A 19,504-nucleotide genomic window follows, 5' to 3' on the forward strand; every position below is an offset into this window, starting at 1 on the left:
AAAGAGTAAGTCAAAAATATATGGCAATATTCAGCAATAGTTTGGCATTTCAGGGTTGAGGAACGCCGTGAGGTATTAAGAAGAGACTGGAAGGGAGCAATAGTAGGAAAGAAGTATCAAAAGAGTGGCTAGACTGCAGATTATTCAATCCATTTTGACTCTAGGGAGAACATTCTACAGTGGGGAAGGAATAATTATCAAGGACTGCATCAGTCAGTGCTGCTTACACAGCTCTGTAGCTCCCCTAGTCAAGCACTCACATTTGCACTAGTATTAGTGAGCCCTTATCTAACTGGTAAGGCTCTGAGGTTCTGACCTTTCCTTATAAGCATTTCAAAACGTGAATATTTTATTCTGCACGATAGAATTCTGCAATTTTGTCATTCTTTGTACGTAAGGAATAATAACATCTTATAATATTAAGGATATACTTTTACAATAACAATAACAATAGTAATAATAATAATGTGTTGAAATGGTTATCTATCTTTGAGATATTATTCAAATGTATTGTTTTTAATTAATTTTATTTTATTTAAACATTATATGTAGTTGGATCCTATTATTTCTCTTCCTGGAAGTTCACCCTGTTCTTCCCCAACTCCGTATTCTCTCATTCTATGTCTCAAATAATGAATGAAAGTCAAAACAAAAAGAAATGAGATAAAGGAAAAAAGATCACCAATGGAAGAAATGGCAAAAATAAAACACAAATCTAGCAAAAGATATGGAGTCTGTTTTGTGTTACTAACTATTCCCTGCATGCAGCCTGCCCTGGAGTGTGGTTGATATACTTAGTAACATTCGACCAAAAAAAAAATTCTCTTTCCCAAGGAGTATCAATGGCCATTGCTTCTTGCCTGAAGCTGTGGATTTATTTATTTTTTTTGTCTAGTTGCATTTGTGCAGGTCTGGTGCATCCTAGCATGGTCTCTCCAAGTTTAAGTATGTATAAGTCTTGCTATGTCTGGAAGAAACTACATACTAGGAATCATCTCCCACCTCTGACTGTTACAGTCTTTATCTTCATGAGCCTTGAGTGGAGGACTTTGAAAGCTCCCCACTCAATCATTCTCTGCATATTGCCTTGTTGTGCATCTCATTGTTAATTTTAATCTACTACTAACTTCTCCAGTGAGCACTGAGTGATGACCTGGTTCAAAGAAAAGTGACAATCAAATTATTCCCCATGATACCTTATAACTATATTGTTAATGTTGCCTCACTCATTACTAAACCATAACAAAACTCAATCTATCCTTAATTCTAAATATGTCGGTTTATAAACTGCATATATATCCAGGAAATGTGAAATGAAAATATAGACCCTCTGAAAAATATTTTGGCAATTCATTATGAAGACCAAAAAGGAAGAAATCAAGAAATCAGGTAATACTCTTGGCACGGGATTGGAGAATAGACTGTCAATACAGTGCCTGGTGTGCAAGCAGGAGGAGCTGATTTCGAAATACTATGTGCACATAAAAGGAAAGGGGTAGCCACACAGACTGAAACCCCAGGGCTTTGATAGCAGAGACAAGAGGACTTCCTGAGCTTGCTAGACAGCCAGGGTAGCTCAACAGTTGAGTTTCAGTCAGAATCAGTGGTAGATTCTATCTCAAAAACTACAGCTACGGCTCAGGGCCCTGGGTTCGATCCCCAGCTCCGAAAAAAAGAACCAAAAAAAAAAAAAAAAAAAACTACAGCTACGAAGTGAGTGAGGGACCAAATAAAACAAACCCTGATTCTAGACACAGAGGCAAAGACAGATTTTTTAATGAATAATATATTGTTGCACTCTGTGAGGATCAACATGGACTGAATTCTATTTTGAGGTTTACATAGTGACCGGACATTTTAAACAAAAAAAAAAAAAAAAAAAAAACGAAAATGAATTGAAAGAGCTCGGTGTCTAGAGAAGTGAAAGATTCCACCATAGAAGGGTTGTAGGCTTATATACAAACCATGTAGGTTTGCAATGGTATTTTCTAAAATGCTTTTCCAGATGTTAAGGAATGTGGAGTTGGCTTAGGATTCCATCTGACATAATTGGGTTCCTCTGAGATTTTTGGAAAGGGAGTCTTGTGACTGCATAATACCACCAGAGTTCCTTTCCTTTCACAGCACTGGATTTGAAATAAGGGAGACTTTGCCTCCAACGATGCATTCTGATTAACGCTGCTGCTGGCCTCAAGTGAGTATAGAAAAGGGATGCTACAAACATTTTACATACACATGACAAGAGAATTATCCAACCTAAAAACAGAAGTATTGTCAAGATTGTAGAGCCATATGTAAGGACTGAAAAAGATCTGATCACATTACCAAATATTTAAAGGCAACGTGGGCAGAGTTGTCATGAAGGTCACTTGTCAGAATTCATTTGATTCAAACTCTTTATGTACTAGGAACTTATCATATTTGGTTTGGTAATGATACATTGCTCAAGGTCAAAAAGCGTATCTTGGCTATCTTGAGACCAGTTTATAGACAGGAGTCTCACCTCTGTGATTCTTAGGATACACTGCATGTTTCTTATTTCTTTTTTTTTAAAACATAAAACAAGGCATTTCAGAATTCAGGTCATTATAATCTAGAATTGATATTCCTATCTACGAAGACAAATTATGTTCTGAAATCCTTGATTCCAGTGATGATAGCCACTTTAGTGGATTTTTTTATCATACTATGAAATGGAATTTATTCTTGAAGATGACTGAGCATATTACTTCTATAAGATTAAACACTGTCAAGAAAGCTATTTTGTAAGAATTTTGATGCAATGAGAGAACTTTTCAAGATACTGTCAAACTGTTAGCTCTTATTTTATCATGTAACATATTCTTGCTCATTTTAAACAAATACATTAATTATACCTGCCTGTGTATATATAGCATGATTTGTAAGCTGTTTTACCAATCTAATATTCTTAGGCTGATAATTGTTTTGTTTTTAAAACTTGCATTGAAAAGCTGATCACAGTTCAGAAAAGTAAAATAAAAGAAAATCTGTTGAAAGCCATACAACATACAAATCCATACAACACACTACTCTTGATAATGGCATTCTTGTTCTTTGTATTTCTTTTTCTTTTTGGCATATTTTATAGTTATTCTCACAGTGAGAAGTGGTACTTTTTTGGAAAAATTCTAAAATGTATTATCCTGGTTTAATAAGAGCACCCTTATAGTGAAGTATGTGTTTGAAATAGCATTCTATCAACACAATACTGCCTTGAGATTAACAGCCAAATAGAGTATCCAATACATAGGAAAATGAGCCATAAGAGGACTGTGCTAGTCCTAACTTAAGTCTCACCAGGAACCCTACGGAAGACAGACCAGTTCCCAAGCCTCTCAACAAGAGAATCAAAGATAATAGAAACCCCAGTCATCTCTGAAAAATTCCTGAATAATCCTTAGAATTTCTCAATCTTTTCTATACTGCTTTTCCGCTACTGCGTCATGTGAGGCCCTTCTGTGTGATGTGAGGCCAATGGAAGGGAGTATCCCTGCTCCTCTCAGGGAAGGGGGTGCCCAAAGAACAACATTTGTGTGCCTCCTCTACTCTGTATCATCTCACTATCAAAATCAGTGATCATGTAAATATCTCAACATTTGCCAACAACAGCATGTAAACTTCCTGGACAGCATCCAACATCACACAGAGGGCACCTTCAATGCAGCAAGCCCACAACATTCTTTTGATGTCATGTTCTAGAGGGCTTTCATTGAACGGCATTAGTTTTAAGAATATTGATAATGTTGTTTAGCAAATCTTAGTAGTTGTGCACATTCTAAATCTCCTCTGTTGCAAAAAGAGGTGGGTTTTAATAGTTTCTTCGCTCAATGTGTTAGAATATTTATTATACGTATTTGTGTGCATAAAGACTTAGCAAAGAGAGTGCAGGAAGCATTAAGTAGCTCTTACATTGGCAGCAGACTTACTTACATAAAAACAAAATAGATACACTTGCATTGAAAATTCTGAAGAGAAGGAAGTCAGAGCCGAGAACACTAAAATATTCACATGACAAGGTTTTGCAGTCTCTATCTTTGCAACTGCAATCCAAGTTACTAGAATATGTCATTTGAGAATTATCTAGTGCCTGGAGGAATTTTCTTAAAGAAATAAAACAATAGAGCAACTCCAGGAAGGTAGGCACCCAATCAAAGATCAGATCTGCTACTAAATAAGAGCTGTTGAAAACGCAGGTATTATGGGAAGTCAGAAGTTAATGACAAAGTTGATCATGGCTGTCCTCCAAAGCCCACAGTTGTTTCATGTGATCTTTATCACAGTTTAAAAAAAAAAGTCTGATTTAAATTCTGAATTCTATCGTTTACTTCCGTTTTAGACAGTGATCTTCAGTGTCAGATGGAGAACACATGAAAAAAGCACTAAGTAGGAAACAAAGATAAATTCAAGTTCACAGAGTCCAAGATAGAAGCCACTGTAACTAACTGAGTCCCCATTGGTGTTGGGGACATAGGGAAGAGCACCCGCTTTTAAACTGTCCCCAATGTTATCTTGAAAATTACTCTCTAATCGACTGACTTTGAGACAAATTGAAAACAGTGAGTCATCAATTTGTAACAGCTTTTTCCCAAGACAATCTGAAATTCTAAGCTATTTTAAAAAAATCTACATAGAAAGTCTAAAATCATTTCCGTTTTTAGCTGGCTTAAGAAAGGAAATGAACTGTTTTCATATATTTTAAACACAACTAAGATATGCACATGAATGTGTGCTTTATAGCAAATATCAGAATGCCATGTTCTGGCAGCACAGTCAACTTGCAAATGTTCAGCCTGGAAGAATATTAAATAGAACATTTGAATGATCACATTTGGGATATGAGCAGTGTTTATCAACATCTCCCATCTAGTACTGTTTAGAAAGCATCTCCCCATTCAGACTGATTCAGGAAAACACTTGCTGTTTTTGCTTTTAGGAGATTCCTGTTTGCAATTTATAAAACTTCCCATGGACATTTTTTTTTAAAATAACATTGTTTTTTCTAACGCTGTGATGACAATGTGTATCTGATGTTTTTATTGTTCCACAAGAAATAATAATGGAAAACAGAAGTTCTTTAATAAAATCTGAGTTTATTTATTTCCTGGTAGGACCTAACTGTTACATTATTAACAGCAACAAGATGATTTTATAGCTGAGGGAGTTTGATGCCAAGCTCTTAGTTTGATGCCTCTGGCTAGACTTGTGTACCATACAATTTTATTCACTGAGTGTAGTGATTCATTTTTAAAACTACCTTTCAAATATTCCCTTCCCGAGCAAAACAAAAGGAGCTTCTCTGCCGCTCATCAGCACTCCCGTGCCTCTGTCACTGACAGTGCGTTTATTTAATTTTGTGTACCCCAGTGGAGATAGACAAGCAGCTTAGTCTGTACAGGGAGTCTATTGCCATCTACTTAGTTTTCAAACATCTGCACTTTTTAATTCATATATCTTTTTTTTTAGATAACTTCAGGCAGTACAAACTTCCAAGTAAATTAGAAAGAATATGTCTTTTCTTCTGTAAACTTTTAATGCTGAGTAAGTTTCCTCGCACTTTCAAAGACATTCTGGTGACCATCTTGCAATGTGATCAAATAGGGAACCCTTACCTATTTGGGAGCAGAGTCCTGTCTGGAGCAGAGTCCCACGAGCCGAATGTCACTGTGCCTGCGTGTGGCCCGCGAGATTCTTCCAAGGTAAAATCACATGACGTGTTTAGAGCTTTTCATTATTATCTGCAGAGGGTTGTTTTCTGAGACAATCATTTAGTGTGGAGAATCTCACTATGTAAATAAGACATGGCCATACCTAACCTCCCATTTCCTCATTCAACTCTACCCACGTCCCCACATCAACCGCCTCACAATTTCACATCTCTGGGTTTTCTTTCTTTCTTTTTTTTTCCTTTTTTGTTAAACCAGTAAGTTTGCTTCCTGCTGCCATATATGTGTGGGTGTGGGGCCTAAAAATATTCTAACATAAGCAGAAGCCAATTTCATTTCAAAATGAATGTGCCAAGTACATTAAAAGCACAAGGATACCTCTAACTATGTAAAACCCTACAGATTGTCAGCATTTGATGAGAAAGTAATTTACGGATGGTTTAACTTTTCAGTGGAAGTGTTTTAACTGTACAGTGACTTCCTAAGATGTCAGACAAAAGTAAAGACTTAAAACGTCAAATCTTTTATGATTGCCAACTCTGTGAGAATAATAAAGGGGCATTAGAGAGGAACCTTTTGCATGTTAACATTTTTATTTTATAAATATATATATTTATAACTTGTGATATATATAAAACAATTGAATTATATGTTACTATACATATATTTACAAATATTTATATTTCTTGTATGTTTAAGGTAACTTTAAAATAATCACTGTTTCAGTGGATTTTACAGTAAGAATGGGTTTCTGAGGTGGGACTTAATGGAATTGAGGTCTTCAATACCCAGGTGGATGATAGAAATAGAACCCTGTTTCTGCTAACTGTGGTGAGTTACTGCTTAAGCTCTGAATCATGATATGATCTGCCCTGTAGACTCAGGATGCAAGCCAGTTGTGATGTCATTGGGTTAAATTTATTAACTCTTTATTCCAGCCTGTATGCTCAGATGACATGCCGTTGTCTGAAATCCCTTTCATCATTGATTTCATTTCATTCTTTTATTTTCCTGAGGCTTCCTTCCTTGAATCAAACCTGACTGACGCCACAGGCTGTAGTGAAGTGTAGTCTCTGAAAGGTGAAATGGGCTCACAGTTATTTCTGGTGAATCCTGGAGAAGCCAAACATAAAGATAATTTCCATGCTCATTGACACTGTCACTGTAAAAGTCTTAAAGTCTCTGTGACAAAATGAAAGGAAAAATGGACCTCCTTAAAATTCTATCTCCTGAAGTATGTATGTGTGATCATTTTCTATAACCACCTAAACCTAAAGTCCTGGAATTTCATAACCAATGACATGCTCTTTTGAAACTCATATTGCATATCCTGTGCCGCCATTGTGATGTTTTTCATATACAATCTTGGGAAATATGTCTTTGTCCAAAATGAGGAGTTTCTGTGCAATCAGAGTTTGAATTTTTCTACCATGTGCATAGCTCATGAAATCTGAAGAGGCAAGCCACAGAAACAAAATGTTTTATATTGCATCGAGAGAGCTATGCTCTTGTATTTGTCGCAGTTTTAATAGCCTTCTTTTTATTGCTGTACCTTGATATCTTGTTAGTTGTCTTGGATCCAAGAACATGGTAAGTGAAATTGTAAAGGTACAGTAAGTAGTTTTGCCTTGGTAGGGAGGAAACAATTCTAATAAGTTTACTATAGACATAATAGAACGCAAATGGAGATATAGATCATATTTTAAATATCAGTAAAGAAATATTCACAGTAATATCCATGTCTTTGAGATATAATCTTTAATATTTCACTTATTTTACATGTAGTACACTATGAGCCTTTATGGTTTTTTTATTTACTACCTGAGAACTTGATTTTGATCACATCACTTTCCCCCACAACTCATTCTACCCCCACAACTTCATGTTCTTTCTAAGTTTTGAAAATCAAACAAAACAAGCAGCACATGGGGTCCCCATGTGCTTAGAGAAAGGATTGAAGGAGCTGAAGGAGTTTGCAACCTCATTGGAAGAACAACAATATCAACCAGCCAGACACCCCAGAGCTCCCAAGGACTAAACCACCAAACAGAGAGGACACATGGCGTTACCGGTAGCTACAGCTGCACATGTAGCAGAAGATGGCCTTTTCAAGCATCTAAGGGAGGAGAGGCCCTTGGTCCTGTGAAGGCTGGAAACCCCCAGTGTAGGGAAATGCCAGGGGAGGGAGGTGGGAAGGAGTGAGTGGGTGGGGAAGTATCTTCATAGAAGCAGAGGGAGGGGAATGGGATAGGAGTTTTGCAGAAGTGAAACAGTGACTGGTCTTGGGGGTGAAGATAACATTCGAAATGTAAATAAAATACCCAATAAAAATTGATTTATAAAAGGAAATGGCATCAAACTGGCATTGGAAAATTCCTCCTGAGTGTGGGGTCTGCCTCGGGCAGATAAATTTTATCATAAATAACCATAGAAAAGTTTATACACTTAGCTATTCAGATGACATTCTTTTAATGTAATATTTATATAAAACATAGGTGCAGAAATACTTTCATTTATGATATAGGTGTATGTATCCTCTTTCTGCACATATTTGTAAGAAGTTGTTACTATTATCCTTTTGACGTCAGCCATTATTTTGATATATGTGATATTACATTGTAATTTTGACTGGTATTTCCCTGAGCATGAAACAAAGTGAGCATTTATCTTAATATTGACCTAGATACTCTTTTTCATTAAAACATTTATTTACTTTACATCTTGATTACAGCTTTCCATCTCTCCTCTCCTCCTAGGCCCTTCCTTTCACCTCTCTCCTCCCATCTAACCTCCCTTTCACTTCAGAGAAAGAGATGCCCCCTGTGGATATCAACCTGCCTGCCTTGGACTGTCAAGGTGGCATATTTCTTACTGAGGATATTCAAGGCAGCTCAGCTAGAGGAAAGGGCTCCAAAGACAGGCAACAGAGTCAGGGACAGCTACTTCTGCTGTTAGGACTTCCATATGAACACCAAGCTGTACATCTGTTATATAAGTGTAGAGAACCTAGAGCCATAAAATTAATGCTCTCTGATTGACAGCTCCATTTCTGTGAGTCCCTATGGGCCCTGTTAGTTGTTTCTGTAGGCTTTCTTATGGTGTCCTTTGTTGGGAGTGATTCCTTTGAAACCCTCCATTATTGATGTTATTATTATGGTTAGAATTAAGTATGACTGGGTTCATGGAAAATCCCCAGCCAGCTGCAGAAGACTAATACAAATCTGGTGGTCAGGATGAAAAATGATATGATAAAGCTCTGACCTTGCTGAGAAATAGATCTGACGTCAAGATGCCCAATGTGATGACCTGTAACCTTTCTGAAAAACCAACATCCTGTTGACATCAGCTGACCACACAAATACTGTGTCCTAGGCCTGCATAAATGTTTCCCACTTCCCCCTCTCTCTGTTACCCCTGTTATGGTATAAATTCAGCCGTGGGAAAAAAATAAAATTGTCACCTTGATCAGACTCTTGTCTTGGCGTCCTTCTTCGCGTCTCTTGTCCCCCATTCTCTTCCAGGTAACCTCAGCACCCTTGTTGACAGTCCTTGACCTCTCTGGCTCCTTCAATCTCTCTTACTTCTTTTCCACAACATTCTACCAGCTCGGCCTAATGTTTGGCTGTGATGTGGGTCTGTGCTTCTATTTCCATAAGCTGTAGGACATGGCTGCTCTGACAAGGTATCACATCCAAAGACCTACTACCAGGTTTCTGAGGAACTGCCAATTTGGTTTCCCAAGTGGTTGTCCAATTTTCACTCCCACCAGCAATGGAGGAATGTTTCTACTCCAAGTTGTTGCTCACATGTACTGTAACTTGAGGTTTTTGATCATAGTCATTCTGAGAAGTCTGAGCTAGAATTTCAGGTCATTTTCATTTCCATTTTCCTGATGACTAAGGATGTCCAACATTCCTTTAAATGCTTCCCAGCCATTAGAAATTCTTTTATTTAGAATTCTCTGTTTAGACTTGTACACACACACACCCTTTTTAAATTGGGTTTTTGGTTTGTTGATGTCTAATTTCTTGAGTCTTTATATATTTTTGGTATCAGTCCTCTGTCAACTATAGGGTTGGTACAAATCTGCTATCATTCTGTAGACTGTAATTTTGTCTGTTCACAGTTTTTTTGCTTACCGAAGTTTCTTAGCTTCATTAGCTCCTGTTTATTAATCGATGGTCTTAGTGCCTTTGCTATTGGTGTTCTGTTCAGGAACTTGCCCCTCATACCAAGGTATTCAAGACTATTGCCCACTTTTTCTTCTATCAGGTTTAATGAACCTGGATTTGTCTTGGAGTCCTCGAGCCCCTTAGACTTGAGTTTTGTGTAGGGTGACAGATATGGATCTATTTGGCAATCTTTAACCTGCAGGCATCCAGTTAGACCAGCAACATTTGTTGAAAATGATTTCTTTTTTCCTTTGTATGGTTTTCACTTCTTTGTCAAAAATTAAGTGTCTGTAGGTATATGTTTTTACTTCCTAGATCTTCAATTCAATTCCAATGATCAGCTTGTCTTTTTATGATAATACTATGTTGTTTATTGTACTTTTGCTTTGTAGGACAGCTTGAAATCAGGATGGTGATAGCTGCAGAAGTTCTTTTATTTTGTGGGATTTTTTAAGCTATCTTGGGATGTTCTTTTCTCCATATGAAATTGAGTATTATTCTTTCAAGGTTGTGTGAGAATTTTGATGGGAATTTATTGAATCTCTGGATTGATTTTGGTAGGATAGTTATTTTTACTGTGCTAATTCTACTGATCCATGAGAATGGGAGTTCCTTCCATACTCTCATATCTTCTGTTTCTTTCTTCAAATACATGAAATTCATGTCATACAGGCCTTTCACATGCTTGATTAGAGTCACACCAAGATATTTTATATTACTTATGACTATTGCAAGTCTGTTCTTTCTCTAATTTCAGTGTCAGCCCATTTGTATGCCAGAGGGATAATGCTGTGTTTAAGCTTATTTTGCATCCAGCCAGGTTGCTGAAGGTGTTTATTAGCTGTAGTTCTCTAGTAGAATGTTTTAGGTCACTTATATATAGTATCATATCATCTGCGAATTGTGATACTTTTGACATTTTCTCTTCCCATTTGATTCCCAGTGATCCTGTTTAGTCGTCTTACTGCTCTACCTAAAGCTTCAAGTATTGCAGTGCATAAATGTGGATTAGGCACATTAGGCACATTTCTTGTCCCTTATATAAGTAGAATTGCTTGTTTTTCCTCCAATTAATTTGGTGTTTGCTGTTTATTTGATATGCATCTCTCTGACTGTATTCAGCTGTGTGCTTATATATCTCCAAGATGTTTATCATGAAAAAGTACTAGATTTTGTCAAAGGCCTTTTCAGAATCTTAATAAGCTGTTCATACTTTTCCCCAGTTTGTTTATATGGTGCATTATATTGATAGATTTTCCTATGTTGAACCATCTCTGAATGACACCTACTTGGTTGTGACAGATGGTGTTTTTGATGTCTTCTTGGATTCCTCCTGGGTGTATTTGATTCTTTTTTTGTTCTAGAGTGTTTGTGAGTACTATAAAGTTGCTAGTATTAGAACTCTCCAATTTCTTTATGAAGGCCCTTGCTACTATGAACTTTCCTCCTACCATGGTTTTCCTTGTGTCCCATAAATTTGGGCATGTTACGAGTTTTGAGAGGAGGACATGACAAACTCCATTTGTCTCCATTTAAGGACCAGGCCTGGTGCTCCATGTATCCCTCACTCCCTTCCTGGCATACCACACCCTGAGCCAGATCCTGAACTTTCCAGCTCAGGGGCTAGGCAGCCCTCCCCCAGAGGCTCTTCCTGATATAATTTACACATTTTGGTCTCCCCCACCCACGCTCTTTGAGTGCTCACTCTTTCTTTCTCTTCCCTCTCTCTTCTCTCTCCCTTCCCATGGAGAATTCCATGGCCTCCATCTTTGGGGCCAATGAACTTGCCCACCGTAGATCAGCTTCCCAGCAAATCTGCACTTAACACAATCTAGCCTAGCTTGAAATGTCTTTTCACCAATGGTGAAATAACTTTTAAAAAGGGGTTAACTTAATTTTCTTGTGTCTATTGAGGCTTTCTGTGTGACAGAGTATGAGGTCAGTTTTGGAGAAGGATCCATGAGTTGCTGAGAAGTAGATTCTTCTTGTTTTTTTTTTTTTTTTTTTTTGTTTTGTGTGTGTGTGTGTGTGTTTTGGAGGTTTTTGTTGTTTGTTTGTCTCTTTTTCTATTCACAAAGAAAAGACTCCAGTCCATCTTTTAATGTTTTTTGAAAACTTCCCGACATTACAGAACTAAATGTCCTGATAATCCCCTCTTACATTTGCATGTGCAACAAAAATTTATGAGCCAAGGGAAAAACAAAACAAAAACAAAACAAAAAAAGGGGGAGAAGCTTATAAAACTAAATATGGATATCTCAGTGTAACTGCTGAACAGAGAAAGGAATTAAAACACTTTCATTAAAAAAAATCATGAGTGGATGATAAAGTGTGTAGAAGCTAAAAATTTACCAACTAAGACCTGGAATCACTGACTGTTCAGAAACTACACAGTTGGACCATGGGTGGTGCTGAAGAGCAGAAAAGGATTGTGGATGAATCTGCTCTGTTCTAACTGCTCCCAACGCCACCTGTCTCCTAGGAAAGCCTGACGTTGATTAGATACTGAGCCAGACTAATGCTGGCAGCGGATCCAGTGATGGTAACCTGACGATCAGTGGATCCTTCCACTGGGTTTGCAATTTTCATCTGCTCCCCAGAAATCTGACGGACCTTATTGATTTTGGTGCCCTGACACCCAATTATGCAGATAATCAAATCATTTGGAATGGTGAGTTCGTGAGAAGTAGTTTGAGCAGACGCATCTAAACCTGCCCAACAGCTTTTCACCTCTGGAGAGCTGGATTCAATGCCACTGAATCCGGGTCATGGTCAAAGGAGACTGTTGCATTGACAAATGGTGAAGTTTGGACCACCTGCAAAGATGGCTGGAGAGCTAGAGGACTTGGGTTGGTAAGGGATGGTCCCACCCTTCAGGGGGAATCCAACATGACCACGCAGATCTGTTTGACACACTCAATGATGGATTGCAGAATGCCAGCAATGGTGATTGTCCCATTAGTTGAGTTGGAGAGCGTATTCCCTGCTACCTAGACCTGAGCCCCTGTACTCTCTCTTATTTCCTTGACCTTGTGATCACCTTTTCCAATTAGAGAGGCACACTGACTAGCAGGAACTATCAGCCTTAAGGTGATGGGGGTCTAGTGGCAGCTGTGCTGTTGGTCATAGACTGCTTACGTTCTCTTCCAGTTTGTCAATAATCATAGCAAAGGCTTTGAAGATAGTATTAGTCGGTCCAACCAAAGTGACACAGCCCTTATACATTTAATAAGCCTTAGTTAAGCAGCACAATAGCTGGGCAGTTTCCTTCACGCTGTTAGAATCTAATATCCTAACGAGAACCCTGAGCTATCTTTACTCACTATGCTTCCTTTTGGCTACTCTTAGCTGCATAGGGCAGCCCTCAGAGCTATGCTCTCCTCTCTTTTTTCCCATGGCTGATATCCTTTCTTCCTCCTGTGTGTTCTTCCTTTGTTCTATGGCTTCATATTCTTCTTTTTTTTCTCCTTCCCTCCTTCTCTGGACCATGGAACAAAGGAAGAATGTTCAGGAAAGGAGAAAGGAAAGGTCACCAGGCTTCCCAATTGGAGTTAAGAGCAGCCTGGATGGAACATAATAAACAGTAATTACTCGGGATTATTGATAGGAAAGTAGATCCCACCAGCATGGAGGGTAGACAGCAATGTAGGATATATTGTAAATATAAATGCCATGAGTGTGTTCTTCTAGGAACCCAACAACAAAAGATGGAGTAGAAATCCTGCATCAGAATTTTTGATATTTTTTAATACATTGCCATGCATTTGGGGTCTAGATATTTCAAATTGAGATGTCATCTTTGTGAATTTTTTTTCTTTAACACATATGAAGAATCCTTCCCTATCTCTTTTGGTTAATTTTGGTTGAAAGACTATTTTATTAGATATTAGAATGGCTACTCCACCTTGGTTCTTGGGTTCATTTTCTTGGAAATTCTTTACCTGGCCATTTAATCTGTGATAGTCTATCTTTATGTTAAAGTGTTTTTCTTATAGGCAGCAGAATAATGGATCCTATTTTCATATCCAATCTGTAATCCTGTGTCTTGAGTGGGAAGTTTAATCCATTGACATTGAGAGATACTAAATGAAATATTGATGTAGTAGGATGTGTGTGTGTGTGTGTGTGTGTGTGTGTGTATGTGTGTGTGTGTGTGTGTGTGTTTTCCATCTCTCAATTTTGTGGTATGAAATTATTTATTTCTTGTATTCTTGGGTTGGACATTTCCTCCTAGTATCTTCTATATGTCATATATATTTTTTAGAGGATGATGTTGGCTAAGCCAGCATTATATGAAAACCAATCAAAAATAGGTAGGAAAACAAATAGAAGAATCTTTCTCAGGACCATAGGTATAAAATCTCAAAAAACAAACAACAATCGAACAAACACCTGCATACAAACAGAATTCAAGAAACACATCAAAATGTTTATTCTCCATGATGAGCCTGACTTGATTCCAGAAAGATCACAATTCAACACAAAAAATGACAATAAAATTAATTTATCAAATAAATAGTTCTAATGACAGATCTCAAGAGGTAGAAGATGAAATGACTACCTTCTTGATAAAAATGACTATCCCTCTTTGATAAAAATGACTACCCCTTCCTGATAAAAATGACTACCCCTTCTTGGTAAAAATGACTTCATGTTTATTGTTCTGATGTCATTCTTATGTGCTCCAACAAGTGGTTCTGTACCTTGTGCCTTCTCTCCTCTCCTTTCTCTTCCCTTTTCCTCTCCTGAACATTCTTCCTTTATTCCATGGTCCAGAGAAGGAGGAGAGGAGGAAAACGAAGAATAAGAAGCCATAGAACAAAGGAAGAACACACAGGTTTTGTTTGTTTTATCCTATTCTGCATTGTTACTTTCTGTTTTATCATATTATACAATGTTTATATTGTATTATTTTTATAATCCCTTAGAAGCCTGTTGGTTTTCCAATGAGAGACAGAAAGAAGGTGGATCTATTTGGGAGGGGATGTTAGAAGGAATGGAGTAGAGGGAGGAATTCATAATCAGGATATATAATATATAAAAAAGGAATCCACTTCAACAAAAGGAGAAAAGTATACACAACTGTGAATTAGATTTTTTTAAATTGTAAACTGATTTGTTATACTTAGTTATGCCAACAAAGGAAAATTTTAATTTCATGAAAAGTAAAATTAAAAAAAATTAAATTATATTCAGAAAAGTCTTATCATTCAATCCAAAGGAGTGCTCTATGAAACTGCATTTTAATGACTCATTTTTGTTGCATTACCTGAAAACTATCTTTGACTTAAAAGGGAGCAACTCAACTGTTTAGTTCATAACCAAGCATGTGAATGTTTAAAGATTCAAAAAATAACTTATGTATTAATCATAAATGAAGATGGATTTGCAGTTTCATTACACGCTTGAAATATGCTGATAATTCAACTCAGAAAACTTTACTTTTAGATTGTATTTTACCCATGCGATTCAAACAAATGGTCTTCTTCCATTTAATAAAACTATTTGCATATTCTGAACATCCACACTAGGCAAACGGGAAACCCTTCTTTGGATTCTATAGCTATTGAACTGTGAGGCACAAACAAACTCATTATCACACTGGAGTTTGCTTCGGAAAACTATTAAAATGTAGTGGAGTGTGGAGGGTGAGTAGGTGAAAAGTCTTTACTGACCAAATGTAGTGGGGAATACTTTGTTTTAAAGAAAAGAATATAAATGATAGGTTACCATTTCCATTCAGTGTACTCATATCACACAAACATTTGTGGTCCTGCAAACTACACAGACTTAGATGGTTTCTTACTTATAAAGTCAGCCCAGAGGCACTGCCTCATTCTAAGCTAGTAGAGTTTCTCCTAACACCTTTCAATTTTCAGAACTGGCTTTGTGCTTAATTTTCTTGGGGCTTTTTGCAAACAAATAAAAAGATTTATTACTAAGTTTACTCTGCCTGACAATAAAAACTGTGACTGAATAAAGTGATGTTGTTTTCTTGATATAAAAGTCTGTTACTCTAATTAGAATAGCTGTTTTACTGAAACAGAAACAGAGGATGGACTCAGTAAACCAACTCTACCCTCGCCGATCCCAAGTTAGGTAATTTCTTCAAAATGTTGTTTTTTAATGCATTTTTTATTTATTTAGATTTCAATTGTTATCCTCTTTCCCAGTTTCCTGTCTATAACACCCTTATCCCATTCCCATTCCCCTTCTTCTATGAGGGTGCTCCCCACCAATCACCCACCCCTCCCCCCTCCGCCCTGACATTCCCCTACACTGCTGGTCCAGCCTTGGCAGGACCAAGGGCTTCTCCTCCCATTGGTGTCCAACAAGGTCATTCTCTGCTACATATGCAGCCATGGGCCTGTCCTTGTGTACTCTGGGTAGTGGTTTAGGACCCAGGAGCTCTGGTTGGTTGGTATTGTTGTTCTTATGGGGTTGCAAGCCCCTTTCAGCTCCTTCAATCCTTTCTCTAACTCCTCCGATGGGGACCCCATTTTCAGTTCAATGGTTTGCTGCTAGTATTCACCTCTGCATTTGTCATGCTCTGGCACAGCCTCTCAGGAGACATCTATATCAGGCTCCCGTCAGCATGCACTTCTTGGCATCAGCAATATTGTCTGGGTTCGTATATGGTTTGTATATGTGTATAGGCTGGATTCCCAGTTAAGCCATTATTTTATAATGATCTTCTCACCTTGTACTGAATCTAAGTTGTAACAAAAAGCCGTATGTGCTCATGGCTATTGACTTTGCTAAAGATAATTGTGCTAACAGGAAACGTTCCAATAGCATATTCCTACAGAACTTAAATTCTGCACAGTAAAATTGAGATAATGTCGGAAGATTTGCATGCAATCTAGGAAAATCTAAACACTGAAGAAATTAAACCATTCCCAATGTAAATGAATAAAATGCACAAAATTTAAAATATATTTTAATGGACTCACAATAAAGAACATTGAAGACAATAGACAAAATTGATAAATACAGAAATTCTGAAATCGAGAAGAAACTGCTATAAACTGTAATAGCCTTCATAATACATTTTTCACACATTAAGTCCATTTAATCTGCTTTGAGTCTTGTTTTTCTCCAGAGATTTTGAATAATGGATTCCAGGCTTAGGTATGTAGCTACTGTTACTTTAAATAGAAATATGATCACATGGTGTGGTGCCTCCATGAATGCCCTTTGCTTACTTTGGTTAGATAGGCTCTGAAGAGGAGGAGTTATGACTATACAAGACAGGATCTCATTTAAATCATTCTGCCTAAAAGCTGGACGTAAATAATGTTCTCTGACATATATGAGGAAAAATGCAAAAGAATACATCTAAAATCAGCCAAAAGTGCAGGTAGCAATTTCTATAACTTAACCAGTTTCTCTAAAATGTTCCATAGCATACCTATGGCAACTCACTGAAAAGTTAATGCTCATTAATATATCATAGAGTTCAGTGCTCTAGGCACAGTGTTTCTGTAATCAGGTCATTCACTGGGCTATGTGCAGAAGTGGTTAAATCTATCATCAAGTATGAGCTAATACATTTAAGCATTCGGAATATTTCTCATTTTCTATCTAGAAAGATATGTAAATACCAAGAAATAGATTCAGTTTCCATGTAGGCAGGAAATGGAAAAGGAAATCATCTTGTAAAAACACAGTTCACCCAGGATGCCTTCTGTACCTCTTCCTCAGTACCTCTCCCTAGATAACTAGGCCTCTTGCTTTCGGACAATCCTAGAATACACAACAGTGTATGTTACTACCTTGTGTACTGTGTTCCCTCAGCCCATCAGCTGGTCCTCTGAGATACTGTGCCTAATCCTCCAGAAATAAAGCAAACACGCACGCAAATAGCAGGAGTTAGAATACATGCTCCATAAGGAAACAAAAGTAAAAAAGCTTTCTTTTTCAGGCTCAAGAAAATATTTTAAATGGAGCAATTAAAAATTATATGCATGGATTGACTTTAAAGCAAGTACGTATGGGGAAATGTGCTCAGAAGTTTTACCTTGGATTAATTTGCTATTTTTATATACATGCTGGTTCACTGTGCATTTGAACTTATCTGTCTAGGTCCACTACTCAGTGTTTTTTTTTTTTTTTTTCTTTTTTTTTTTTCGAAGCTGGGGACCGAATCCAGGGTCTTGCGCTTCCTAGGTAAGCGCTCTACCACTGCACTACTCAGTGTTTAATCAGAATCTTTTTCTGCTCTTGACTTTTCAGAGCTACTTGCACATTTTACGTAGCTAACACTCGCCAGATGCAAAGTTTACAAGTATTTTGCCCCATGATTTAAGTTTTCTCTTCACGTGTTGATTGATTGATTGACTGGCTGAGATTGACTGATTGACTGATTGATTGATTGATTGATTGATTGATTGATTTGCATCCAAACGCTGCTCTGCCTCCCAGTATACCCTCACAGAGTCCTTTCCTCCTTGCCCCTTCCTTTCTTCTCTGAGAAGATAGGGCCGGCTTGGGTACCCTCCATCCTGGTGCATCAAGTTTCTGCAGTTTAGGGACTTCCTGTCCTACTGAAACCAGACAAGGCTGCTGTGGAGACCCAGATGCCGATCGTTATATATAGGCCAACGGCTTCAGTCCAGAACGCAAACATTCTTTGGTTGGTGACTCAGTCTGTGAGAGCTCCCATGGGTCTAGGTTAGTGGACTCTGTTGGTATTTGCTGTGGTTTCTAACCCCTTCCATGCCTTCAATCCTTTCCCCTGCTCTTCCCAAGGGTGCCTGTTTGGCTGTGGGGATCTGCATCTATTTCCATCAGCTGCTACACAGAGTTTCTCAGAGGACAGTTATGCTAGGCCCTTCCTATAAGCATAAGGGAGTGACATTAATAGTGTTAGGGATTGGTGCTTGCCCCTGGGAGGAGTCTCAAGTTGGGCTTGTTCTTGGCCGTTTTTTCAGTCTCTGCTCCATGTTTGTCCCTCAATTTCTTGCAGACAGGACACATCTTGGGTCAAAAGTTTTTTTGGGTAGGTTAGTGTCCTTATCCCCTCACTGGAGGTCCTGCCTGGCTACAGGAGGTGGCCACTTCAGGTTTCATATCCCAACTGTTATCTCAACATCTGCATTGGCTCCTGGGAGCCTCCTGGGACTTCCTAGAGATTCCCCCATCTCCTTAACTCCAGCAGCTGCAGATTTCCATTAATTCTCCTGGCTCTCTGGGCCTCTCTCTATGTCTCTCCCCACTCCTCACTGTCCCCATTATCCTTCCCCTCCCCTCTCCCACTTAGGTTTCTCCCTCCATCTGCCTCCCATGATTATTTTGTTTCCCTTTCCTAGTGAAATTCAAGCATCCTCTCTTGGACCCTCCTTCTTGTTTAACCTCTTTGAGTCTGTGGAGTGTAGCATGGGTATTCAGAACTTTATGGCTAATAGTCCACTGTTAAAATGTTTTAATTTACTGTGTCCCATTTGAGTATTTTTCACATTTTCATATAGATCAGCTTGCCTCATCATCCTGAAACATTTTCTCTATCTTTCATTTCATTAGGTTCATTGTTATAGATCTTACAGTTGGTAATCTATTTTGAGCTGGTTTTCAGAGATGGTAGAAAGCAAGAATCCATTTTCCTTATTTTGCATAGACTACTATGATGTAAATGCTCATTCTTCTATT

General features: G+C 37.9%; 1 long non-coding RNA gene and 1 pseudogene across 2 annotated transcripts in view; one reads left to right on the forward strand and one right to left on the reverse strand.

Annotated features, from left to right (window-relative positions):
- Positions 1-2,094: 2,094 nt before the first annotated feature.
- LOC108352972 (uncharacterized) overlaps positions 2,095-19,504 on the forward strand; it is a 40,906-nt gene continuing 23,496 nt past the window's right edge. For both annotated transcript variants that reach the window (XR_015638556.1, XR_015638555.1), the window contains exons 1-2: positions 2,095-2,194; positions 5,620-5,717. This is a non-coding gene — a long non-coding RNA (uncharacterized LOC108352972). The remainder of the gene's footprint in view (positions 2,195-5,619; positions 5,718-19,504) is intronic.
- Positions 12,335-13,081, reverse strand: LOC134482071 (poly(rC)-binding protein 2-like; annotated as a pseudogene).

This window comes from Rattus norvegicus, chromosome 15 (assembly GCF_021556685.1).
Source record: "Rattus norvegicus strain SHRSP/BbbUtx chromosome 15, alternate assembly SHRSP_T2T, whole genome shotgun sequence".
Taxonomy (NCBI): Eukaryota; Metazoa; Chordata; class Mammalia; order Rodentia; family Muridae; genus Rattus; species Rattus norvegicus.